The 27,819-nt window shown below is 47.0% G+C and overlaps 1 protein-coding gene and 1 long non-coding RNA gene across 2 annotated transcripts in view; one reads left to right on the forward strand and one right to left on the reverse strand.

Annotated features, from left to right (window-relative positions):
* Window positions 1–27,819, reverse strand: part of LOC307226408 — a 304,430-nt gene that overhangs the window by 209,008 nt on the left and 67,603 nt on the right. The window lies entirely within an intron of this gene.
* ZBTB7C (zinc finger and BTB domain containing 7C) overlaps window positions 25,929–27,819 on the forward strand; it is a 253,149-nt gene continuing 251,258 nt past the window's right edge. The window contains exon 1 of the mRNA XM_079994871.1: window positions 25,929–26,310. The gene's annotated coding sequence lies outside the window, so the exon portion shown is untranslated. The remainder of the gene's footprint in view (window positions 26,311–27,819) is intronic.

The following is a 27,819-nucleotide window of genomic DNA, read 5'->3' on the forward strand; positions in this document are numbered from 1 at the left end:
CAAGGTACCACTGTACTCACATATGAACGGTTGTCTCCATATGTTTTCAAACTGAAAACAGGGCAGTCTGCACCTCATCCCAGGCATAAACCACAACACATAATTAGTTTATAGGATCCCCTCTGCATTATACATTTAAAGCTGTATCATACCACTTTAAACAGTCATGGTTCCCCTCACAACCAGGAATCCTGAGAGCTGTAGTTTGCTAAGGGTGCTGACGCATCTTCCCCTGAGCCTGAGGAACTAAATCTCTCCCCTCTGCTTGTTGCCCTAGTAGTACAGGCCCTCCAGCCGACCAAAGGATTTGAAATCAAGAAGGGAGTGTCACGCTGTCTTCAGGCCTGAGGGCTGGCCCTTTAAGAATCTGAAGTTCCACAAGGGGGTGGAGCCTAGAAGAGGTGGCCTGACGCTTAAAAGCCCCCAGTCTGCTCTCAACCTCTGTGGGATCAGGTTGCTCACGTTGAGCTATCCGTGGTCCTGAAATGTCTTACAGTCATAAAGGTAAAGCTAAGGAAATCAGCCCTGAGTGCTCACTGGAAGGACAGATCCTGAAGCTGAGGCTCCAAGACTTTGGCCACCTCATGAGAAGAGAAGACTCCCTGGAAAAGACCCTGATGTTGGGAAAGATGGAGGGCACAAGGAGAAGGGAACGACAGAGGACGAGATGGTTGGACAGTGTTCTGGAAGCTACCAGCATGAGTTTGAACAAACTGCGGGAGGCAGTGGAAGACAGGAGTGCTTGGCGTCCTCTGGTCCATGGGGTCACAAAGAGTTGGACACGACTAAATGACTAAACAACAACAACAAAAGGGACCCTTGACCATTAGGTCCAGTCGTGATCGAATCTGGGGTTGCGGCACTCATCTCGCTTTATTGGCCGAGGGAGCCGGCGTACAGCTTCCGGGTCATGTGGCCAGCATGACTAAGCCGCTTCTGGTGAAGCATATTTAACCTTACAGTCATACCTCAGGGTAAATATGCTTCAGGTTGACTGCTTTCAGGTTACGCATCGCGGCGACCCGGAAGTAACGGAGCACGTTACTTCCAGGTTTCGCCATTCACGCATGTGCAGACGCTCAAAATGGCGTCACGCGCATACGTGGAAGCGGGGAAACTCAACCCGTGCACGCGCAGATGCGCAGACGCATGTTACGTTCTACTCAGGATGCGAACGGGGCTCCGGAACGGATCCTGTTCGCATCCATAGGTACCACTGTACCTATGGGTTCCAGCACCAGACCCAAGGTGCTGGATATAACGAACAGGGACTCATGCAGAAACACAGAGAGGGGCTCCTTGGAGAAAGTGTAATTCTTGCTCTTCCTTTTCTGTATATCTCTGGATTTTAATTTGCGGGGGGGGGGGGGGGAATGATCAACTACAGTTATCAGGAGGCCAGGGAACACTGTTCTAGAGTATACAGATTATTATAACCCTATTGTGAAATCCCATCATTTGGAGAGGCTCCCATTTAATTTTTAGCAATAACTTGTCTAGACATAATCTACAGCAGAGGCATCTTTATAAGGTCCTGTGTCTTCATAATTTGAAAGATATTACCGGTCTCATCCTCCTTTGTTCAGATGTCAGCTGAAGCTCAGTAAATCATTCATAACACATTCCATATCAGATGAATGGAGGTTCTCTTTCTGAGTGCAGTGCACCGTTTACAGTTTTATTGCATTTATTAATATAATATTTCAAAGCTAGACAGCTTTCTTTAAAAATGCACACATACGTACACACACACACACACACACACACACACACACACCATAGAGCATAGATCAGAATTATCTAGGTATATGTTCCATTTGGCTGGGACTGATTAATGTTTATACAGAGGTTTGACAATATAAAGTATATTGCACATACTATTTTTTGTCTGAAGAGGAAGGAAATGATACTCAAGATCTGTGAAGCTCAGCAAGCCTTTAATAATTTTGATTTGATCTTACCAAGTACATCCTCCGAACAGTTAGATTCACGGCTACCGTGCTGATGTGGGGTTTCCTGTGCCTTACTCAAAAGTTAGTTTTACCTGTGCTGTGGTTTATAACAGTCCGCTAAGGAACTTAACTGGAAGACCCTTGTCTTAAAAGACCTATATATATATTTTTTTTTGGGGGTGTGAAATTACACAGGGATGCCAACAGGATTTCCTGGGTCTGGTACACAGTATGTAGATGAGTTATTCGTTGGCAAGAACTGCTGCTTTATGTGCATGTATTAACTTAGCCTTGCCTACCTCTCAGGGCTGTTACAAATATTAAAGGGTGGGGAGGGTGTGTGTGTAACATACACAACCTTGAAGTCCTGTGAAGAAAGGCAAGATACAAATGTGTAATGAAGAAAGATAAAGATGCACAAAGCCAAAAGAGCTGCCTCCCTCTACTTTAACTGCAGCATTTCATAGTTCTGATATTTACAGCAAAATACCAAAATGAAATGAAAAACTTGCCAGTGCTGGAGATGTATCCACTGCAAATAATATTGCAAATATAGTTGATTATTGCACAATAATCTCCCCAAACGTTGGGGCCTGTTGCAATTCGTGTGGATGGTGTGCACTGCTACAACACACGTTGTAATTTTGTGCGTAGGATATGGCATTACAACCCATTTTCCTGACTCTCTCTCCCTCCCCCCCCTCTCTCTCCCCCCCTCTCTCTCTCCCTCTCTCTCTCTCTCTCTCTCTCTCTCTCTCTGTGTGTGTGTGTGTGTGTGTGTAAGAGCATCTTTTGTTTGTTGGTGCCACAGTTTTAGAGGGATGAAATCCTCAGAGCTGGACATTTGACAGCATGGATGCAGAATCTTCTTCTTTGGCAATCACTCGTAGACGAGTAAGATTGCCTTCCATAAACACGGTCTTAATGGTGTCTCTGTAAGTGACTGTGGAGGCCAATTCTGGATCCACACATCCTTCCACAGTGGGGACATTGGTTTCCGGGCGGGAGTTGATCACAGTGTGGATTTGCCAAGCGTGCCCTCCACTTAGCACGTTTCTCCCTTGCGTCCTGAGTTCGAGTGTCTTCAAAGCCCATGACACCTTTGGTAAAGGCTGTTCTCCAACTGGTGTGGTTTTTTTTACTACATTTTTAAAGATTTGCCTTGAGATAGTCTTTAAACCTCTTTTGTTGACCACCAGCATTACACTTTCCATTTTTAAGTTTGGAATAGAGTAGTTGTTTTGGAAGACGATAATCAGGCATCTACACAACATAACCAGTCCAACAAAGTTGATGTTGAAGAATCATTGCTTCAACACTGGTGCTTTGCTTCTTCCAGTACACTGGTATTAGTTTGCCTGTCTTCCCAAGTGATGTGTAAAAAATTTTGGAGACACCGTTGATGGAATTTTTCGAGGGGTTGAATAATGTTATATTCAATCGTCACACAAGAAGCAGGATGAACTCCTACGAAACTTGAAGGATACAGCCCAACCCTGCCTTCTCCCCCCTGAAATAATTCTTAGCAACATTGCCATAGTTATTGTGACAAATAATAAAAGGAAATCAATCACAATGAACACTCTCAAATTGCCCCTGGTTTGTTTTTTGCTTTTTTGGTAATGTGCAGTCCAATCCTATACATGTTTACTCAGAAGTAAGACCCACGGTGGCCAATGGGACTTAGCCCTGGAGCAGTGGGCATGCGAAATAACTCACTCCCAGGGAAAGCTATGGGGTGGCTTGCAAATTCTCTCAGCGTTTGGTTCATAACGTAACTGTGGAAAGGCAATAAAGACAGGCGACAGTTCCACATGACCATCGTAACACCGACCTTCCTCACAAGATTGCTGCACGGATGATTGAGACAATGTATGTGCAATGCTCTGGACACTCAAAAATGTCTCTGTAAGTGCTAAGAATTATTAATATCATCCATCACAGCAACCTGGCTTAGGCAATAGCTCAAGTTTCCCTGTGGACCTGCGTGTTGCTTTTGGTTAAGCCAATGCTTAACTGCCCTCTAGTGGATAGTTAAACACAGCCCAACGTAAAGACCTCATATTTAGAATGAGTAGCCTGAACGTAAAATCTGCATCAATAATTTTAAAAGTAAGCCTGTGCAATGGAAGTTCACACCTAACCAGCCTCCCTGCTCTACACATCTTGCATCGGTCCCCCCCCCTTCATTTTGTAGTATGCAATAAAATTCTTCTACATTTGTGTTTCAGGAACCCATCCCTAATCTGGAAAAGATGCTATTTAGGCCGATCCTTCAATATTGGATATTCCCCTAATTGCAGAAGCATGCCTGGTGCCTACTGACTATTGTGTGTGTCAGTCGGGGGTGGGTTGTGGAGACAGAAAAAATGTGAATGAAAAGTGGTATAGAAATATAATAAATCAAAACAAAACCCGAGGGAGAATGGGGCGTAACCCGCTGAAATCCTGAACATGAAAATCCAACCAGAGCTTGGTGCAAAAGACACTGAAAACAAAAGACTTTTGCATGCACAAATTTGTTCTGAGTACCAAAAAAGGAACAGAGCTCACAGTCTTCCCCCACAAATCAACCCATTCCTAGTTACAACCAAACCTGTTACAAATTCAGTTCAGCAGTAAAAGTTAGTTGGGGACCTTCTTGGACCAGGGAAATCTGGCCATAGCAGTTCATGTGTTGGGTACATCAAGGCTGGATTATTGCAATGCATTCTAAGCGGGGTGACCCTTGTGCTTGACCCAGAGGCTACAGTTAGTGCAGAATGCTGCAGCACGGTTGCTGACAGGAGTGAGGCCTTGCCAGCATAGAAGACGTGACCTGCGCATTGAGATCGGCACTGGTTGAAGATCTGCTACCTGGCAAAGTTCAAAGTGTTATTACTGTCACATGCCACCCCAATCTCCACAAGCAGTGTGTGGTTCCAGGTGTGCTTACCAGGGTTTGTGTTCCCTTTTGAGACAATGAGGCACAGCAGAGACTGTGGTGTCTTATTATATATGGTTCTATCTATACATATATATAACCGGCACCTGGATGGAGAGATTGCAAAGCCTTCACATCCTATGAGGGTAGCATAGGTGTAGCATAGGCAGTGCCACAGGGGCAGTTGCCCTAGGCACAAAATTCTTAGGGGTACAAAATTTCAAAAGAAAAAAGTAATAAAAAATAGCAGTGGCGTAGCGTGGGGGGTGCAGGGGGCGCCGGCCGCACCGGGCGCAACATCTGGGGGTTAGGGTTAGGGGGCGCAAATCCACGGGTTAGGGGGCCAAAATTACTTGCCTTGCCCCGGGTGCTGACAACCCACGCTACGCCACTGAAAAATAGTGTACCTTCCCCCTCACACAGAAAATCTCTCAATGTTCGAACATTCTCCACAGTTTTTCAACAGGACAGGGCAAATACCATACTTTCCCATCTATTAAAGGTAAAGGTACCCCTGACCGTTCGGTCCATTCGCAGACGACTCTGGGGTTGCGGCACTCATCTTGCTTTACTGGCCGAGGGAGCCGGCGTACAGCTTCTGGGTCATGTGGCCAGCATGACTAAGCTGCTTCTGGTGAACCAGAGCAGCGCATGGAAACGCCATTTACCTTCCCGCCAGAGTGGTACCTATTTACCTACTTGCACTTTGACGTGCTTTCGAACTGCTAGGTTGGCAGGAGCAGGGACTGAGCAATGGGAGCTCACCCCGTCGTGGGGATTCGAACCGCCAACCTTCTGATCGGCAAGCCCTAGGCCCTGTGGTTTAACCCACAGCACCACCCGCGTCACCCGTAAAAAAGACTACTAACTACCAATTTAGAGAGTACTCTGATGTGAATGTTCATTAAATCTAGTTTGTGGCACAGGTCATCATCCGATGAATTTTGAGCACTGCTGTGCAGAATCTGGCATCATTGTATGTTGTAGCAGGCTTGGTATCTGAAAGCAGCAGCGAGGTATAGAATTGTTCTGTGCTCCCTGGGTACTTATGGAGTAGTGGGGAGATGAGGCTAATACAAATGCCTCTATAGTATAGGCACCAGAGAAGCACATGCTCTGTTTTATCTATTTGCCCAGAGTCACAGGGGCATTGCCAGGGCTGCCATTTTTGCCAACAGCAGGCCTCTCTTAATAATGGCTCCGTGGGTATAATGCAAGCTACAGTTTAGTTTTCCAGAAGATAGATAGATGATAGATGATAGATAGATAGATAGATAGATAGATAGATAGATAGATAGATAGATGATAGATGTCAATTTGTCATGCATTCGTATTCCAGTCTAGCGACTTCTATCAGAATTCTCTAGGCCTTTCTGTTGTTCTGAAATTGGCCGCAAGGGGATGCAAGAACTTGGCAAATATATTATGGCTGCTATAAAATGCTAGCAATCCGTGCTCATTGCTCTCAGGGGCTGGTTTGCGGCGAGTTCTTGTTATTCCCACGGGCTCACTTTCATTCTACCTTAATCCAGCCTTTCAGGTCAGTAAGAGAAGGGGGAAATACCCGCATCTGCTCCCAAAATATTTTGATAGACCATCTCTTTTACCTATCTTCATTTGCAACTGACCTGACTTTGGTGACGATGATGATGGCATTTATTACCTGCCCTTCACCAGCAGGCCCGAGGTTGGGTAAGGACAAGTTAAAATTCAGAAATAAAAAGAATTAAAACCATCTCACCTTCGCAAGGATGAGAGCCAGCGGGATCTTCGGCCAGCCAGCATCTCTTCAGCTGAGCCAACCGCACAGGGCTGTTGAAGAAAGCATTTTTCTAGAGCCGACCAGAGCAGGTTGTAGTGTGCACATAGTTGGGGTGTTGTACAGTCACACCAGTAGTGATGTATGGAAGTGAGAGCTGGACCATAAAGGAGGCTGATCGCTGAAGAATCGATGCTTTTGAATTATGGTGCTGGAGGAGACTCTTGAGAGTCCCATGGACTGCAAGAAGATCAAACCTATCCATTCTGAAGGAAATCAGCCCTGAGTGCTCACTAGAAGGACAGATTGTGAAGCTGAGGCTCCAATACTTTGGCCACCTCATGAGAAGAGAAGACTCCCTGGAAAAGACCCTGATGGTGGGAAAGATTGAGGGCACAAGGAGAAGGGGACGACAGAGGACGAGATGGTTGGATGGTGTTCTCGAAGCTACCAGCATGAGTTTGACCAAACTGCGGGAGGCAGTGGAAGACAGGAGTGCCTGGCCTGGCATGCTCTGGTCCATGGGGTCACGAAGAGTCAGACACGACTAAACGACTAAACAACAACAACAGCAGTCACAACAGCTTCTCTGGCATGTAGATGAGCCCAGAGGCTAAAAAAAGAGTATGGTGACCCCTCTTTTGGGTGGTTGATTCCATGGTTGAGTCACTCTTACTGCCCAGTAGTTTCCCTTAATGTTCAGCTGAAATGCAAACCCTTTACAGTTCGCCTGTTTTTAATTGTTCTTAGACATTTTGCTCTTGTTTTTGATTCAATGTGTTTGCTGCCCTGAGCTCCTTCGGGAGAATGGGTGGGATAGAAATCCAGCAAATTGGATCCATTTAGTCCTGCCTTCTGGGGTGGTGGGGAGACTTAGATCTGCTCCTACTGATCTCATCCCCTCTCTGTTCTTGGGCTTTGACTTCCAGAACCAGATAACAGGATCGTGATGTCCTGTATTAAGGGACATTTGGCAGCCCTGCCTGCCTGAGCTGTCCTCACTCCCCATTCCTAATGCCTGAGGAATGTTCATTGATCTGTTAATACGTCTCATAGATTTATTTCTTTTGCATCTCCCCTTGCAGCCTCTCCTGGGGGGCTCTTTCTGTCCATCCTATAAAATGCACCATTTGAAGAGTTTGGATTTGAAGAAGAGTTTGGATTTGATATCCCGCTTTATCACTACCCGAAGGGGTCTCAAAGCGGCTAACCATCTCCTTTCCCTTCCTCTCCCACAACAAACACTCTGTGAGGTGAGTGGGGCTGAGAGACTTCAGAGAAGTGTGACTGGCCCTAGGTCACCCAGCAGCTGCATGTGGAGGAGCGGGGAAGCGAACCCAGTTCACCAGTGTCAGGGTATTGCCATCAGTGCCAGAGGGAGAGAGCAAGCTCCAGAGGGATTCCAGAGAGCGTCCCGGGATGGGGAGGGGCAGCCCATCTTCTGGGGGAAGAGAATCAGCGTAGCACCAGTGGAGAAGGGGGGCAGATGGGGGAATCGGCGAGGCGGTCCCTTGGCTCCTTGCCGGGGACCAGCGGGGAGAGTAAGGGTCCTCCGCTGCCTATGCCCTCCTTGCGCAGAAGGCTTCCGCGCAGGGAGAGTAGGAGGTGACTAGACGTCAAAGAGCTTCTTTGCTGGAAGAAGCTTAAGAAACGCCCACTGACGGATTCTGCCAGCGATTGAGACAGCCACGGGTGAGTGGCTGTCCGGACAGAAAAGGTTCATTCAGGCAACCCAGCCAGGTGTTGGTACCGGCTTACGCACGAGCAACCCCTAGAACCATTACAACCAGATTACAAGTCTACCACTTTTAACCACTACACCACAGTGGCTTTGAGTTTTTGTTGTTGCCCCCCCCCCCGGTGACATCCTCCCCCTCCTTTGTTTGTTTAACGCAACCCAAGAAAAAGTTTATGGGGACCTGAAAAGCTTTCTAGGTACTTTGCAACATATCCCCCCCCCATATCATTTTTATCAGTTTTACAATAATACTTTCCATTGCAATTTCTCCTCTTATATTACACATTTTGGCTTTTTAGGGCCCTGACTTCCTTCAAACCTTCCTTATGATTTCCTATTTTTCATTTCAAATTTCTGCATTTTCACTATTTAACCATTGCTTTAAAATCAAAAACATCAAAACATCATACATTCTTATTCTTACAGTATTCTTATCTGCAGTGGGTTTTTTTTTACCTTTCCTTACAAAGCTGCTTGCAATCCTACCAACGTATCTGATTGAATATAATTGTCCTTCAAATATTTTACACATTTGCTCCAGTCCTTGATGAACTTTTGGTCCCGCTGTTCTCGGATTCTTCCCATCATTTTGGCCAGTTCCGCATACTCCACTAGCTTCAATTGCCATTCTTCCCTTGTCGGTAATTCCTCTTGTTTACACTTCTGTGCTAATAAAATTTTTAACTTGTAAAAGATCTGAGTCTGGTTTGGGTATTAATGACTTTGCGACATATTTTAGCTGGTCGTTGTTGTTGTTGCTGCTGCTGCTGTTTCCCCCAGTGGACCAACAAGCTATTGGCATTGTTTCTGGGTGCCTTAATTACCTGTAAAATGCAAAATAAAATGTGGGAGAAAAACTTAAACAGCAGAGGAAAAGGAAATTACAAGCCCCATATGGTATGTCCACCAAATACCTTTCTAAACAGGAAGATGCTGAACCTCCCTCCTAACCAAAGCGGCTATCCTATCACATACATCCCTGTAGACAAGGAATTCCATACAGAGAGGCACCACCACTGAAAAGGCCCTCCTCCTCCTCATCTGTGCTATTATTCTAGAAAAAGAGATGCCGGAACTCATCACGAACCCTTGTTCTCTTAGAATTGCAATGGTACCCACTTGAGAGATGGCAGAACTGAGTTCCTGTGAGTTCCCCCTGAAAAAATGCCCTAGTTCCAGCTGGGGAAAAAGGCCTGCCCACAATTTTTAATTGCCTGCTTGTGCACGCACACACACCAACAAACACTTCATATGTGGAAAGAATTCTTTTATCACAAAAAAACTGAATGCAGAGATCACATTCTTCCATGCCTGGGCCTTGTTTTGTTTTTAATATTATTATTATTTATTAATTTTCAAATATTTACCCAATACTGTATTACTAGAGTTTCATCAATTATACAGATTCCAGTTAATATCAGAATAATTCCAATTATTTCCAAATTTAAACCAGCATCGGTCTCTCCTCAGAAGTATAGCTATGGGGTTGTCTTGATGAGCTCTTGTACCACTAAATACATGCTTTTATTAAAATGGGTAAAAATCACAAGATAAACATTCCACCCTTTTCCACAGATGGCCTTATTGGACATTTATGATGATTATGATGATTCAGTAGGCAGAGTGATGTCTGAAGATCTATTTACTGTGCTATTAGCAGCAGCAAAGTTGACAATTGCAAAAAGAATAATAAAAATAAAAACCTTGTATGTGAACTTATTAGAATGATGGCAGCAAGACATATGGAGACATGCACAGATGGAAAATTTAACCCGTAGCCTTAAAGAGATGAGGAAAGGAACCAAATAAGAAAAATGTGTAGAAGTGTATCACTTCATTGAATATGCCACTAATATATATATATATATATATATATATATATATATATATATATATATTAAGGAATGTTAGAAGGATGTTGGAATGAAGTTATGTGGTTTTAGCAGTAATGTTATAAAGGAGTATTTAAAGATGGATTGTTAACAGGTGAGAATGTAAAGTTATAATATATTAAGATAAATTATTAAGATAAAAGCAAAAATGGAAAGGATTTGCTGAAATAACTAATTGAACTAGAATACAAAAAAGGGAGGTGCGAGGAGGTCAGGGAAACAAGTAAATGAAAGTCAAGATATGGAAAGGTTGATTTGTTTTTAATTGTTTTTACTTTGTTGTATTTTGTATTTTTTGCTTTTTCTTTTTTCTTTTTTTTCTTGTAACTTTTTTGAAACTTTAATAAATATTATTTAAAAGAAAAAAGAAAAAAAAATACGCCACCAAATACTCAGGGTGATATTTGGGATAATGGTTCTGGATTAAATGTGAACCTCTCTCAAGTCCAATAATGTGTATCTGTTGTATTTTTTGTCATACTGATCCACCTCTCAGTGTAGGGTATAGACTTGTGTTCGTTGCTGTCTTTGTTATGCTTTGTTTAAATGTTAAAAAAATCCACAATACAGTTATTTTTCAAAGAGGACTTCTCTACCACTGCCATTCAACTATTGGTAATACAATGGTACCTTAGTTCTCAAACGCCTTGGTTCCCAAATGCCAAAAACACGGAAGTAAGTGTTCTGGTTTTCAAACATTTTTCGGAAGCTGAACACCCGATGCAGCTGTTGGCTATTGTTTCCGGGGCACCTGCACCAGTCAGAAGCCGCACCTTGGTTTTCGAACATTTCAGAAGTCAAATGGACTTCTAGAACGGATTCAGTTTGGCGCGTTTGTTTTTGCTATTTATTTTGCATTTTTGTTTTTGAGGCTTTTTCAGTTAATTTGTTTTTGTGACTGTGTGGGACCTAGTTCAGCTATTGATTGATTGATTGATTGATTGTGTGACTGCGGAAATGGATAAAAGCCCCCCATCCAAAAAATGACTATCATCAGTGCAGCTAAGAAAAAAAATAATTTTTATTTTTATCATCTACAATACTGACTTATTTATTTTATAGTACAGTACATCAATTATTGCTTTCATTTTATGGATCAGTGGTCTCGTTAGATAGTAAAATTCATGTTAAATTGCTGTTTTAGGGGTTGTTTTTAAAAGTCTGGAATAGATTAATCCGTTCTGCATTGCTTCCTATGGGAAAGCGCGCCTTGGTTTTGGAATGCTTTGGTTTTGGAATGGACTTCCGGAACGGATTAAGTTTGAGTACCAAGGTACCATTGTCGTGTAACTGGGATTTGGAAGAAACTAGATGCTAGACTGATTTGTTTGGGTACCCAGAGCTGAAGAAGCGACTTGTAAATGCTATCTTTGACAACAGTTAACTCTCTGCCGTGTGAATTCCTTTGGCTGCGAAGTGTCCTTGACATGGCCTTTCCGAAGGCCTCTGAAGGCTATTGAGCTTCTCTCGTCCCTCTGTGGATTTCCCTCCAGTCCGCCGATCCGAGGCCATTCTATGTCACTCTGTTGGCCTGTCAACTTTTCAGATCTCTGGCACACCTCTCTCTAGCCTCAGCTAACGGCAGCCAGTAACAGTTAGGATCCAACCAAGTTGTATGCTGAAAGGAAGAAAGAGGAAGAGGGTGGAGAGGCTTCAGGTGGCGCAATTCGCACTCCTGCCCTCTGGTCTGAACTTGCTATGGCAAAGTGTGGAGGGGCAGTGTGAGGCAGAGGGACCCCTTCCTCCTCTTCTTTTCAGATAAGAGTCTAATCAAAATGGGGTCATAGCTGTCAACTTTCTGATTTGAAAATAAGGGATCAACAGCCTCGAAAATAAGGGATCAGCAGCCAAAATAAGGAAGTGGTAGCCTCACCTGTCCCAGGCCCTCCTGTCTTCCACTGCCTCCCACAGTTTGGTCAAACTCATGCTTCGAGAACACTGTCCCAACCATCTCGTCCTCATGGTTCAATGTTACTAGTGAGCAAAGTTACCCAGTCAATATTTGAATCTTGTTCCTAACTTTTGGGTTTAAGTTTCTATTTAGCTGTCCATTAATAATGACAAACCGTATCTCCCATTCATCTCTCAGATCCCCTTGTAAATATAAAGTACTGCCCTCACCACATCCTGCGGTAAAAAATTCCCCAAGTTAATTACACATTGTGTGAAGGTAAGTGTGTGAAGCTACAGCATTCCTACTATCAGCTTAAGTGACACATTCACTCTCTCTCTCTCTCTCTCTCTCTCTCTCACACACACACACACACACAGAGTAGAGCCCCTCCGAGCCAAAGGCCCAAAGGCAGAAAGCCCAGCCAGCAGCCAAATGAAGCCTCAAGCAGTGGTTCCCACAGCGCAGCAACCTGGCGAAGGGGATGCAGCAAGGGAAACCACCGTCACCTCTCCGCTGGGAAGCGCTGAGCAAAGGCGAGTCCCCAGGCAACGCGGCCGATTTGATGGGCACAAGGCATGCAAGCTCCACCCCCCAGTCGTTCTTAGACTCCTTATTGGTGAGCAACGCAGCCGAGCAACGCAGTTGGCTGGCAGGGAGGGAGAGGAGCTCATTCCTTTGAAATCCGGGAAATTTACGGGATATCAACAATCCGGGATAGCAGTGGGAAACGGCACTGGAATAAGGGAGTTTCCCGCCAAAGGGCGATAGCTCAGTGGTAGAAATCTCCTTTTGCATGTTCAGTCGCTGGCATCTTCAGGTAAGACTAATAAGGACATTAGTCCAGATCAGTAGAAGGTAGCTTCCTATGTCTCAGAGGGAGTGACTTCCTGGATTGATTCCTGGGAACCACAAGGACGAAGATAGCAAATCCTGCCTGAATAATCCGGTTCCTTATGGACACCCTATGTCATTCCTGTTGAAGCACTAGGTTTGAGCATCTTTTGGAGACCACTCTGAGAGCCCCTTGAGGCTATAAAGCAGGATATAAATATTACGAATGAAGGAATGAATACAGTTTAGTAGAGGATTACACTAGCAACAGGCAGGGATCAATGCAAACTGTGTTGCTTAATGAGGCAAAGCAGCCTTTAGGATAAATGTTTGAGGAGACAAAGCAGCCTGGGCTGCTTCAGTGCTTTTTACATGTATCTGCCTTTAAAAACAACTTGGGAATTGGTCCAAAATATGGCTGCTAGAAGGTTTTCTGGTTCCAATTGACTGGATCAAAGTAACTGGCTGCCTGTTTGTCTCTAGGCTCCATTTTAAGGGTTCCAGAGCTTATTCTTCCTTTGCTTAAGAGACAGAGCCTTTTCATTGGTGGCCCCAGAGACTCTCAAATATCACCCCTGAGGAGAGCCACCAGATCGCCTCTCTGGCCTTGTTTTCACTCTAAGCTAAAAAGGCTTTTCTTTTGACAGATTTTTCATGTTCAAAGTTGCACTGCTGCTGGCCTTACAAATTATGTTTTTACTGTGTTGTGGCCTGCTCTTTTCAGTTTATTTGTGATAGTTTTTAATTCATTCACTTTCTGAAATATGTTTTCTGTTTTGTAGTTCTTACATGTGAAGCTGCCCAGAGGGCCCCGAGGGCAGAAGAGTTGAACATATATTTCTACCTTCCTTAGAGAACGTTGCATTGTGGCTAAGAGACAGCCAAAAAATGGAAAGCCTTCCGTTCAGATCTCATCTCAAGCAAGTCTCCCTTTCACTCTCAGCAACGTCATCTGTAATATGGGTATAAAAATGCTGTCCACCCTTAAGAGGGTTTTTCTCTCTTTCTTCTCTCTCTCTGGTGATCGTTTGTAGCTGAGTAAGATTGTCTTCCATGAACATGGTCTGAATGGTGTGTGACTGTGGAGGCCAATTCTGGATCCACACGTCCTTCCACAGTGGGGACATTGGTTTCCGGGCAGGAGTTGATCAAGGTGAGGGTTTGCCAAACGTGCCTTCCTCTTAGCGTGTTTCTTCCTTTCCTCCAGAGTTCGAGTGTCTTCAAAGTCCACGACACCTTTGGTGAAGGCTGTTCTCCAATTGGAGTGCTCGCAGGCCAGTGTTTCCCAATTGTTGGTGTTTATACTACATTTTTAAAGATTTGCCTTGAAGGAGTCTTTAAACCTTTTTTTGTTGACCACCCCCCAACACCACACTTTCCATTTTTAAGTTTGTAATAGAGTAGTTGCTTTGGAAGACAATAATCAGGCATCTGCACAACATGACCAGTCCAACGAAGTTGATGTTGAAGAATCATTGCTTCAACACTGGTGACCTTTGCTTCTTCCAGTACACTGGTATTAGTTTGACTGTCTTCCCAAGAGATGTGTAAAAAAATTTGGAGACACCGTTGATGGAATCTTTTGTACTACAGATGGTGACAGCAGTCACAAAATTAAAAGACGTCTGCTTCTTGGGAGAAAAGCACTGACAAACCTAGACAGCATCTTAAAAAGCAGAGACATCACCTTGCCGACAAAGGTCCGTATAGTTAAAGCTATGGTTTTCCCAGTAGTGATGTATGGAAGTGAGAGCTGGACCATAAAGAAGGCTGATCACCAGAGAATTGATTTTTTTGAATTACGGTGCTGGAGGAGACTCTTGAGAGTCCCATGGACTGCAAGAAGATCAAACCTATCCATTCTGAAGGAAATCAGCCCTGAGTGCTCACTGGAAGGACAGATCCTGAAGCTGAGGCTCCAAGACTTTGGCCACCTCATGAGAAGAGAAGACTCCCTGGAAAAGACCCTGATGCTGGGAAAGATGGAGGGCACAAGGAGAAGGGGACGGCAGAGGACGAGATGACTGGACAGTGTTCTCGAAGCTACCAGCATGAGTTTGACCAAACTGCGGGAGGCAGTGGAAGACAGGAGTGCCTGGCGTGCTCTGGTCCATGGGGTCACGAAGAGTCAGACACGACTAAACGACTAAACAACAACAACAACAATTCCTCTTAAAAGAATGGCAACAATGGGATGTATGGGAAATGCTTTGGGTGCTCAATGCTACGTAACATCATGATATGATTGGATATTGTGATATTATTGTTGGCTTTTTGCAGTATGGTAGCGCTGCAGAGAGCTTGCTGGGGAGACCATGCATTAAAAAGGGACTCAAAAATAACTTAAACAAGGTTTTAATTACAAAAACAAAAACTCCTTATACACTAAATACATCAGCAACAAACCAGACCCAACCACCAACCCAACCCCCAGGGTAATGGGAGAGCTAGGTGCTGCTCCTTATATACTACACCCAAATGCTGATACAGCTTAATCAATATAACTCAGCAGCACCTGCTATGTTTCACAGCTGTAAAGCTGGGTCTCGTTATTTTGCTCTGGCCCTTTCTCTGGCCCCTTAAAGACATACACATCGGGTGGAACAATGATGAACCTTTACATTTAAAGAAACCATTCAACAATTATCCCCAAGGGGTAAAGGTGGCAGGTCTGATGCGTGAGTCAAATTTACCTGCAACGTGATGTACCTGGAGAGCCCAAAGCAGCCACAATGTCCTGCCTCTTATATGTCTGATTTTGCATGCAAAGTGTTTGATTTTGCATGCAAGTCTGGGAACGTGCAGAGCAGGAGCACATGCAATGTTGTTGTTTTCCCCCACATGAATATCAGTGTTCCCTGCTGGGACAGCGCCTGCTGGGAAGGGTAGAGGCTGCAAAATGGGTGGGGCCATCTGGGCAAAACAGCTTGCAATATTCCCAGGCGCAAATGATCTGTGGAAAACTGTCCACATCCCTAGTTCCTTGGGTTTTATTGCAAGCATCATCATCACATTTTCGGGCTGTTCATAACGTCCCATCCCTTGGTGTCAGGAATTTCCGCTTCAGTTTATGTGCTTTTAAATGCAGCGTTGCGTGTTTTTGTGTTTTAACCCTCTTGGTCAGAAGTGAAACCTTCCAGATGGAAGTCTTACTGAAGAACAGGATACTGCAGCCCTTAGAAATAGCACCAACAAGGAGGGGGAAGTTGCGAGTAGAGGGTAAAAAGCAGGTGCTCAGATGTGTAGCTGCTGGATACGAAATTCTACTTTGTGACGAGATCCTTTTTGCTTTAATAAAATTTTATGAGTTTTCAAACAATTTAACAAATTCAGTTCAATTTCAGCACAATATTCCTTTATAATTTTGGCTTCCCACCCTTTATTCTGTGATGTTTCAGTTCAGATCATTCATCTACGGCCATAAAAGTAATATTTCTCCAAAACATATATCCTACATTACATTCCTTTATCATTCCTCAAGTTTCATTTGACTATAATATTTTCTCAGATAATCTGAAAAGGGTTCTTTCCCAGGTTGATGAGTCCCATCTGCCCCTCACGTCCTTCTACAGAAACCTTCTTCTTGGACCCACTTTTCTGCTCAATCCACCAGAGTCTGTCTTCACATGCAGGTGAAGTCCCTAACTCACCAAGCGTTTGAGACCCATCAGCTGCCCTCACCTGGTTTAGTCAGCCAGTCAAAGCCTTTTCCCATGGTGTGGCCGCTGTCAGTGTTGCAATGTTGTCATGCTGACAGTTTCTAGGAGCCACAGGTGAGCTCTGAGTGCAGGGTGGACAAATGACCTCAGAAGAAGCACAACATTTCCCCCACCAGAGGTACTCCTCCTCCACACACTTCTTAGCAGAACTTCCTCCCAGGAAAATGTGCAAAGGATTGCAGCCTAAATCATCATCTTGGGACAGAGGCTAAAGATCTGAGACTGTTTGGCTGTCAATAAAGTATTCAACCCAGGAATTAATCTGAAAAAAAAAGAACACGGCAAGAATGGTCCAGTTCACACATGCCTAAGTGCTTCACATGAATGTTCAGGGCTTGACGACTCACAGCTGAATGTTCACTGGATGCTTTGAGGCATCATGAGAATTGCAATTTTGCTGTCGGATCTGTAGTGGCTCATTCACACACATTACTGAACAATCTGTTTCTGTTTTTGCGTATGCACTTATTTATGCAATTCACGATTCGTTCAGGTCTCATTATCTGACTGACTGATTAGGCTTGGCTACTGCTCTAAGGGGGAAATAATTTCCTTGGTACTTGTCAATGGCAGCCGGGTAAACTCGCTGACCCTTCAAGATCTCTCAGAATCCTATGATTCCATGACAACCGGTTACCGCTGTTTCACCCTCATTAGAAACACTTCGGCAGATGTTCCTCACCAGCCAGCTGTGCTCTCTAACTTAAACATATGGTCACCCAAAATTGGAATTCTGCTAAATTTACCCTTTGCAACAGAGATTCGCTTGGCAAGGGTGGGAAATGATTCAGAGTCAGGAAGACATATTTGACCTAGGAATCCCTCCAGACAGGACTGCAATGTCTCGTCAGTGATTGCATGGGGCGTTCCTGGAAATGAAGGCACAAAACTGCTTTGGGGATGGATCTTTGTCAAACCACTGGTCCGCCTCGTCCAATATTGTTTCCATTGACTGAGACAATAAGGGGCTAGGTAGACTCCAGGGATCTCGGGCGTTGGCGGCGCCTCCCCAAATTGCATGGGAAACGGGTTAGAGTCCAGTGTTTCCTAACCTTGGTTCTCCAGCTGGTTTTTGACTACAACTCCCATCATCCCTAGCTAGCAAGACCAGTGGTCAGGGGTGATGGGAATTGTAGTCCGAAAACAGTCGAAGATCCAAGGTTGGGAAAACACTGGTTTAGACTAAACTGAAAGAGACCAAAACAGATTGAGTCTAAACTGTAGGGAGCACCCCCTGATGGCATGAGGCATTCAGCTGTGGAATGGACAGAACTGGAAAACAGCAGACTTGCCTTTATTAGAGCTTTAGACAGAGGCTGGGTGGGCATCTATCTGGGATGCTAGCCTAGCAGACCCACACTAGCAGAACCAGGCAGAGGGCCTTCTCGGTAGTGGCGCCTGCCCTGTGGAACGCCCTCCCATTAGATGTCAAAGCGATAAATAACTACCTGACATTCAGAAGACATCTTAAGGCAGCCCTGTTCAGGGAAGTTTTTAATCTGTGATATTTTAGTGTATTTTTTTTTTATGGAAGCCGCCCAGAGTGGCTGGGGAAACCCAGCCAGATGGGCGGGGTACAAATAATAAATTATTATTATTATTATTATTATTATTATTATTATTATTATTATTATTACTATACATGCAAAGCATATCCACTGAACGTTTAAAGCACAGATCAGGGATAGCTCAGCTGGTTAGGGCGTGGTGCTGATAACACCAAGGTTGCAGGTTCAATCCCCATGTGATGGCCTGGGATTCGGACTCGGAGGCTGACCCTGAGGAATCCCAGCCTGCACAGGAGTCCCCGCCTCCAGAACCAGCTGAGTCGGGGCTGGGGCATGAGCCTGAAGGGTCCTCACCTGTGCTGGATCCTCAGGTGCAGGCACCAGCTGAGTCTGCTCTAGCTCCTGAGGTGATGGAGGACCCATTGCTTGCAGGTGCTCCACTCTCAGCCCCGTCGGGAAGCTGAGGTTGCCTCTGGGTCTGGTAACCCTCCAGCCTCTCCTGAGCTGCAGAGGCTCAGGGCAGAGAGGCGGAGGGAACTAAGTTCCCGCAGGAGGAGTGCTCGCCTCCAGGCCAAGAGAGGCGAGTCACCTGTGGACCGGGGCCGCCCTATGCCTCAGGGCAGATAAAAGCCAGCCAGCCCCAGTCCCAGGTTGCGGGAGCAATGTTGTTGCTAGCCTATTCCTGCCTGCACCCTGCCCTGCTCTTCTGCCAGAGTTCCTGACCACACCCGATTCCTTGCCTTGGACCCCGCTTCAGCCTTGACGGACAGCCTCCATACTGCACCATTGACCTCGGACTGGACTCAGACCTCGCCTCTCGGTTAGCCCCCGGGACCAGCACACCCCATAAGGGACAGCTGCATATTCCCTCAGGGTCCCTCCCAACTCTACAATTCTATGATTTTGACTCCCCCGGCCAACAGGCGTGGACTTCAGTATTATGTCACTCTGAGCAATTTGAGCAATCTTATTTTCCACTATAATTTCTTTATACTTTATCATTATTATTATTATTATTATTATTATTATTATTATTATTATTATTATCATGCACTCCCTTGGCTTGCTGCCCTGTATAGAGGAACCACCTGCACAGCCTTAAATCCGGCGCTGCTCCCCCACCGCATCCTGGGAACTGCAGTTTGTTAAGGGCGCTGTGAATTGTTGCTCTGTGAGGGGGAAACTGCAGTTGCCAGGATTCTAGGATGGGAAAGCCATGCGCTTTAAATGTGCATCGATTTGATTTGATTTATTATATTTCTGTGCCGCTTTTTATTCAAATGAATCCCATTGGATGGGCTTTAAAGGTATGGTGTGGATCTACTGGAATCTTTTATCAGCGGGTGTGACCAGATGACTGGGGAGTCTCTTCTGCTGTTTGCACATGTGCAAAAGCTGCCTGAAATGCAGCCGTCTCAGCAACGACAGCAGCTTCAGATGGAAGCTGGATGGAGGGAAAGGGAATCAGACGGGAGTATTTCTCAAGCAGCTACAGGAAACCTATATGGCTATTGTCTGTGTAAGGTAAAGGTAAAGGGACCCCTGACCATTAGGTCCAGTCGTGGACGACTCTGGAGTTGTGGTGCTCATCTCGCTTTACTGGCTGAGGGAGCCGGTGTACAACTTCCGGGTCATGTGGCCAGTATGACTAAGCCGCTTCTGGCAAACCAGAGGAGCACACGGAAACGCCGTTTACCTTCCCGCCGGAGCGGTACTTATTTATCTACTTGCACTTTGACGTGCTTTTGAACTGCTAGGTTGGCAGGAGCAGGGACCAAGCAATAGGAGCTCACCCCATCACGGGGATTCGAACCGCCGAACTTCTGATCGGCAAGTCCTAGGCTCTGTGGTTTAACCTACAGCACCACCCGCTTCATACACCTTCTTCTTCTTTGGTGATAACTCACAGCCAAGTAAGATTGTCTTCCATAAACACAGTTTTAACAGTGAGTCCGTAAGTGACTGTGCAGGCCAATTCTGGATCCACATGTCCTTCCACAGTGGGGGCCTAGGTTTCCGGGCGGGAGTTGATCACGGTGTGGATTTGCCAAGCGTGCCTTCCTCTTAGCGCACTGCTCCCTTTCGTCCTGAGTTCAAGCATCTTCAAAGCCCATGACGCCTTTGGTAAAGGCTGTTCTTCAATTGGAGCGCACACAGGCCAGTGTTTCTCAATTGTCGGTGTTTATACTACATTTGTCACTATATTTATACTACTCATGAGAAGAGAAAACTCCCTGGAAAAGACCCTGATGTTGGGAAAGATGGAGGGCGCAAGGAGAAGGGGACGACAGAGGACGAGATGGTTGGACAGTGTTCTCGAAGCTACCAGCATGAGTTTGACCAAACTGTGGGAGGCAGTGGAAGACAGGAGTGCCTGGTGTGCTCTGGTCCATAATAATAATAATAAATTTTATTTATATCCCGCCCTCCCCAGCCGAAGCCGGGCTCAGGGCGGCTAACAACATTAAAACAGTATGACATTATAAAACATTATAAACATAAATTAAAATCAAAATTGATGGCAACCATAAACTAAAGCTTTGTAAAGATTGCCAGAGGAGGGGGTCAGGCTGCGCCCTGACCAAATGCCAGGTGGAACAGCTCTGTCTTGCAGGCCCTGCGGAAAGATGTCAAGTCCTGCAGGGCCCTTGTCTCTTGTGACAGAGCGTTCCACCAGGTTGGAGCCGCAGCCGAAAAAGCCCTGGCTCTAGTTGAGGCCAGCCTAACCTCTCTGAGGCCTGGGACCCTCAAGGTGTTTTTATTTGAAGATCGTAAGTTCCTCTGTGGGACATACCAGGAGAGGCGGTCCCGTAGGTACGGGGGCCCTAGGCCGTATAGGGCTTTGAAGGTTAAAACCAGCACCTTAAACCTGATCCTGTACTCCACCGGGAGCCAGTGCAGCTGGTATAGCACCGGATGAATGTGATCTCTAAGCGAAGACCCCGTAAGGAGTCTCGCTGCGGCATTCTGCACCCGCTGGAGTTTCTGGGTCAGTCTCAAGGGCAGCCCCACGTAGAGCGAGTTACAATAATCCAGTCTGGAGGTGACCGTCGCGTGGATCACAGTGGCTAGGTCAGGGCGAGAGAGGTAAGGAGCCAACTGCTTAGCTTGGCGGAGATGAAAAAATGCCGCCTTTGTTGTAGCTGCAATCTGCGCCTCCATGGAGAGGGAGGTATCGAAGATTACACCCAAACTCTTAACGGACGGTGCTGACACTAATTGCACCCCCGCAAGAGATGGGAGTTGCCCCCTCAGTCCCATGTCGTCCCGTCCCAGCCAGAGGACCTCTGTCTTCGAAGGATTTAACTTCAGCCGGCTCCCACGTAACCATCCAGCCACAGCCTCCAAGCATCTGATCAGTGTGTCTGGGGCCGAGTCCGGGTGGCCGTCCATCAACAAATAGAGTTGGGTGTCATCAGCATACTGATGGCAGCCCAGCCCAAAACTCCGGACAAGCTGGGCGAGGGGGCGCATAAAGATGTTAAAAAGCATCGGGGAGAGTATTGCACCCTGAGGCACACCACACACCAAGGAGTGGCGGGATGACAATTCCCCCCCAAGTGCCACCCTCTGTCCCCGACCAGAGACAAATGAGCGCAGCCATTGAAGGACTGTGCCCTGGATCCCCACGTCCATGGGGTCACGAAGAGTCGGACACCACTAAACGAATGAACGACAACAATACTACATTTTTAAAGATTTGCCTTGAGAGAGTCTTCAAACCAGTTTAGTTGACCACCAGCATTAAGCTTTCCATTCTTAAGTTCAGAATAGAGCAGTTGCTTTGGAAGATGATAATCAGGCATCTGCACAACATGACCAGTCCAAAGAAGTTGATGTTGAAGAATCATTGCTTCGACGCTGGTGATCTTTGCTTCTTCCAGTACGCTGGCATTTGTTCGCCTGTCTTCCCAAGTGATGTGTAATTTTTTTGGGAGACACCATTGATGGAATCTTTCCATCAACACCAGCAGTGGGAGCACACCAGCGATGGAGAAAACAGTACCTTAGCTTGCTTCTAAGCAATGCACAGAAGCTCAGACTGCACTACTGCTTGCTATACTCCAGATGATGGGAATTCTAGTCCGAAAACAGTTGAAGATCCAAGGCTGGGAAACACTGGTTTAGACTAAACTGAAAGAGACCAAAACAGATTGAGACTGTAGGGAGCACCCCTTGATGGCCCTCAAGGTGTTTATATTTGCCCCCTGGAACTCTCTCCCAGGCCACACCATCGCTGGCTCCCACATCTTTGTCTGGTGGGAACGTGTCCTTGAACTCTGATGATGCCACTTAATTGTCTGAATAGAGGACAGAGGAAGTGTTGGTGTATGTAGAACCGAGCCTACTGTTGTCGCTGGAATCTGTCTGTCTCTAAAGACAATGGAGTGCATCTCCTCGGGCAAAGTCAAACCGCTGTGTTAGTAGCACTAAAGTGACCTCCCTGGAGTTGCTGTGTTGAGAAGACCTCCGTCTTGGGCTCACTGATGTGGTCCAACGGAATGCGGACTAGCTTGGCTGCAGGAGTTGCCAGAAGGAGGCATACAAGGCTCCTTCCAACCGTCTTAGGGACTCTAGATTTGTGTAGGGTTTACTCCTTAGCCTTTTCTCCTCCTAAAGATATCCCACAAGGTGGAGGTTTAGGATCAGAGTATTCCTTCTCCTATGGGGACGTGGGTGGCGCTGTGGGTAAAACCTCAGTGCCTAGGACTTGCCGACCGTATGGTCAGCGGTTCGAATCCCCGCGGCGGGGTGCGCTCCCGTCGTTCAGTCCCAGCGCCTGCCAACCTAGCAGTTCGAAAGCACCCTCGGGTGCAAGTAGATAAATAGGGACCGCTTACCAGCGGGAAGGTAAACGGCGTTCCGTGTGCTGCGCTGGCTCGCCAGATGCAGCTTGTCACGCTGGCCACGTGACCCGGAAGTGTCTGCGGACAGCGCTGGCTCCCGGCCTCTAGAGTGAGATGAGCGCACAACCCTAGAGTCTGGCAAGACTGGCCCGTACGGGCAGGGGTACCTTTACCTTTACCTTTATTCCTTCTCCTAGATGGGCTATTTTCCCAGGTGGGTGAGCCCAGACCCTCCAAATATCCCTATTTTCCAGGGACTATCCCAGATTTACAGAAGCTGTCCCGGTTTCTGATTTGATCCCTGAATGTCCCGCTTTTCTTTAGGATGTCCCTATTTTCATCAGAGATATGTTCAAGGGTATGGCGTTATCCAGCTCCTGAGCCATCTGACGGCAGCCCTGTACGGTCATACCTCATGTTACGTTTGCTTCATGCTATGTTTTTTCAGGTTGCGTCCCACGGCGACCCGGAAGTACTGGAAAGGGTTACTTCCGGGTTTTGCTGCTCACGCATGCGCAATAGAACAAAATCGCGCTTCGCACATGCGCACAAGCGCCAAATCACACAGCGCACCTGCGCAGATATGGTGCTTCAGGTTGCAGGCTTTTCATGTTGTGAACGGACCTCCGGAACGCATCCCGTTCGCAACCAAAGGTACCACTGTATAGGGAAGTTTTTAAATGCTTGATGTTTTATTATCCTTTTATATATGTTGGAAACCGCCCAGAGTGGCTGGGGCAACCCAGTCAGATGGGCGGGGTATAAATATTAAAATTATTATTATGGAACAGACCATCCTTATTTTCATGGGAGAAATGTTGAAGAGTATGTGAGCCCCACCAGCCTCTCACTTCCCTATGCAGCATGTGAAGAAACCGCCTTCTTGACGGCTGGACGCACTATTGGTCTCATCTGATCAATTCACCCGAGCTTGTCTTTAGGGAAAGTCCCTAACTCACCAAGGGCTTGAGACCCATCTGCTACCTCCACCTGGTTTAGCTGGAGTATCAAAGCCATTCCTGGGATTGTGGCCGCTGTTGCATGCTGACAGCTTTTAGGAGCCACAGGTGAGAGCTGAGTGCAAGGTGGGAACCAGAGGTGGGTGAACTACCCGAAAAGGGGCACAGCAACTCCCTCACACAATGTGCCACCCCTCTCCTAACACCCCAAGCCTACTGCGGAATGGGAAAGTTTACATTCGCTGCTCTTCCCCACTTCTGCCCCTGGCCTCGGCCACCCCTGGCATGTGGCCTCTGGGAAAGCTGTCCAAATGGGAATGTGTCCCTTAGGCTCACAAAGGTTCCCTTTTCCTTTACTACCCCTTGCCTTGGAGTTCAGACCCGGAGCTGTGAAGGAAGGCTACTGCGCACACGCCGTCCTGCGCCACCATAACCTTCCTCCGCGCGTTCATTACCGCGCCCGCTTGCGCAGGGCTCTCCCCGGTTTCCTTCGGCCGGAGGCGAAAAGGCGTCTCTTTTGTGCGTGCAAGAAAAGCCCGGAAAGTCCAGACGAAGGCGGCACGCCTCCTTTCAGCTAAGCGCGAACACGCCAGCAATGCAAGCAGGAACTCCCCCAGTGCAAACAATCATAAAGAGCCCATCCCCTGGCAGGCGGTTCTCTCCGCTCCTTTTTCTTTTTCTTTTTTGGCAATGAATTACGGGATCTCTCTTTCTCTCCGGAACGCATTTCATTAAGGAAACCCAGCGCGTTGCGTCTCAACGAAACGCCTCCCTAGCGACGCCAACGCCGGGTGCGCTGAGAGCTTTCCTTCTTTCCCAAAGGATGTGGCCGATCTCTCAGTCTAGCCTACCTAACAGGGTTGTTGTTGTGAGGATAAATTTAGGGAGGAGCGCTTGCTGAATTAAGAATAGATAGGATTTTATGTGTGTGTAAACAGGTAAATGTTTAATGCCATCCCTGTACATATAGTTCCCTACAGAGGAGAAATCAGGCCCCGCCCGACCTAAACGACTGTTAAAATATTTTTTTTTAAAAAAAACAGTTCTGCATAGTTCTGGCGTTCGCTCAAGGGCGCGAAATCTCGCAGGGGTTTAAAAAGTATTTGGAATTAGTTGGGGTTTGTGCGGCAGGGTTGTCTTTCTGTGTGTGTTGTTGCACAGCATGTCCGGGACTGGACCTAACGGTCAGGGGTACCTTTACCTTTTACATAAATCAGAGACCTTGCTGGACCAGACTGAGCGTTCACTCACCTCTTCGGCTTCTGCCTTCTTAACGCTCACCAGTCAAATGCTCCAAGGGGAGCTCACAGAAGGTAACCACACCACTTCTGCCCTTTCTCTCCACCTGCTGTAACTCCGAGGTACACTGCCTTTGGCCATGGAGGTTCCATCCAGCTTACCATGTCTTACAGTCATTGACCGGGCTATCATGTCTCCCGTGATCTTGCCTGGCCGTGGAAGCCGCACGCTGCTGCGCTCCTGCTGGCGCGCCCCCCTCGAAGAAGCGCTCCCTTCTTTCCTTCTGCTCTGATACCTCACCGGCTGCCACCGGCCGAATATTCTGACAATATACCCGCCTTGCCTTTGCTCCTAGCGACCTGTGCCAGGCTTTTAGCAAGCTTCGCACGCTGGAAACAGGTGCCAGGGGAGTCTGAGCAAAAAGGACAATGATTCGCAAAGAGGCGCTTTGGAAAGGCGCGGGGAGCGCTTCAATCTTTGTGTGTGTGCTTATTTCTTTTTAATTAAAAAAAGGAAAAGCTTCCTCCCCGTAGGAAAGGACAGAGACGACTAAAGCTCCTCCTCCTTCGCCTCCCTCGCCTCCAGCAACAGTTTGGCTCCCCAAGGAGCGCGCGCTGGAGATTCCCCGCCACGCCAAGTGGCTGCGCGTAAAGGGGGCGGCGGAGGAAGGAGGGAGCAGGCTGGAGACACCAGACATCCGGGCCCTTTGCACATTCCTGATCTCTCCCACCACCCCTCCTTTCCTAGCCCCTTTGCTGCAGCCGCCACCTCCACAGCCTGGAGAGAGAGAAAGAGAGAGGAAGGTGGAGGACGCCAGCCAGCCGCTAGCCAGCCAGTCCTTCGAGGCTGCCCAAGTTCGGCGGCAGGTGCTGCCGCGTCCGCCTGTGCCAAGGCGCGCCGAGCCGCCCTGGGTACCCAGCAGTCGCTGTCACAGCCCGGGGAAGCGGACAGCGGCCGCGGCGACGAGGAGAAGGCGCGCCTCCGCCGCGGCTGCCCAGGAGGAGCCGGGCCGAGAGGATTCTCCCACCTGCAGGCATCCTCGCCGCCAGGTTGGTGCCGCTGCTTCCTTCTTTTGCCATCCATCCATCGAGTCTCCTCTCTCTCTCCGCCCTCCTTTGGTCGGCGGTGGCAGCAACTGCCGCCGGTTTCCCCCGCTGGCGAGGGAGGGTTTCGTCGCAGGTCCGGGAGGGAGGGAGGGAAGGCGAGCCGGGCGAGCGGACAGCGGCCACTGGCCCCGTGCCAGCGAGGTCGGTTTTTGCGCACGGAGCTGTTGCGCGTAACGGTGGCGTGAGCGCACAGGTGGTTGGTGGGTTTTTCCTCTCCTATTCTCCTTTTCTTTCCTTCCTAAGAAGGAAGTTTTTGGGTGCAGTAGTTTTTCCGAGAGAATCCGAGTGGATTTGAAATGCGCCCGCGTGGAGCGTTTTCCCACAAACCTTCATTCTCCGTTTTTGTTTGAATTTGCAAGGAAGCTGTCTCGTGGTGTGGGGAGCTGGCAAATGGGAAAGCCGTTTCGTTTGCAGCGCTTTTCGATGTGCGGCGCTTCTCGTTTCGATCAGACTTTTCCGGCTTACCCTTTTAATAAAAACACCCCCACCAAATTGACATTTCCCAAATAAAATAAAACCCAGGGTCAGTACTTAAAACATTCTGTCCAGAGGTCGGTAGATGTATCGCCATATGCAGCAGGCAAAAGCAAGGAAATTTAGGGCCTTTCAGGAAAAACGACCCTCCAAAATGAGTAAGGGGAGGCAGGTGGCTGATTGTTCTCGGTAGCCGCAGCAGCAAAACATCTCAGCCGGTACCGGATATTGAAAAAACGAGTTGGCTTTCCGTCTAGATTTTTTCGTGTCCTCCCTTCGTTTGGAGAACGATGGCTGACCTGGAGGGGTTTTTCTGACATCGGTGCCTGTTTCCTTGAAAGGGACGACAGCCCTGTGAGGTAGGCTGGCTGGAACAAGAGAGAGGTTGTGTCATGTCTTGAGCAGGGTTTTGAACGTGGGACTTCTGTGGTCATAACATCACTTCAGGGATACAGATCCGTGCACACTTACTTAGGAGTAAGTGCTACTGAACCCAATGTGACTTTATTTCTGGTAAGCTGCTACAGGGTATCACTGTAAAAGTGGGAGTTCTGTGCACACTTTGGAGTAAGCCATATGAGACGCAGGTGGGCTTACTTCCGTGTAAACATGGGGTGCATCAGGTTGCAATCATACTGGGACCCTCTCATTTTCCATTCTTGAACGTTGTAAATTGTCAGATTGCCAGAATAACAGGATTATTATTATTTTAGCTGCAAGCAAGCTTTTTGTTTGTTGCTTAACAGATGCAACTTTGTGACCAAGGCTGCAATCCCACACATTCTTCCTTGAGACAAAAGTCCCATTTATCTCCAAAGGGCTTACTTCTGAGTAAACATGGTGTAGGATTGCACTGAAGTCCAAGTGGATTTTTCCTATGAAACAGGTTGTCTAGGAAGTCCTGTGACCTTGTTATCCAGAGGCTTTGTGTTAATGCCCCTTAGGGATATTTTATGGAATCTAATTGTAGTGTAGGGA

The sequence above is a fragment of the Podarcis cretensis genome (assembly GCF_951804945.1).
Source record: "Podarcis cretensis genome assembly, chromosome: 11".
In the NCBI taxonomy this organism is placed as follows: Eukaryota; Metazoa; Chordata; class Lepidosauria; order Squamata; family Lacertidae; genus Podarcis; species Podarcis cretensis.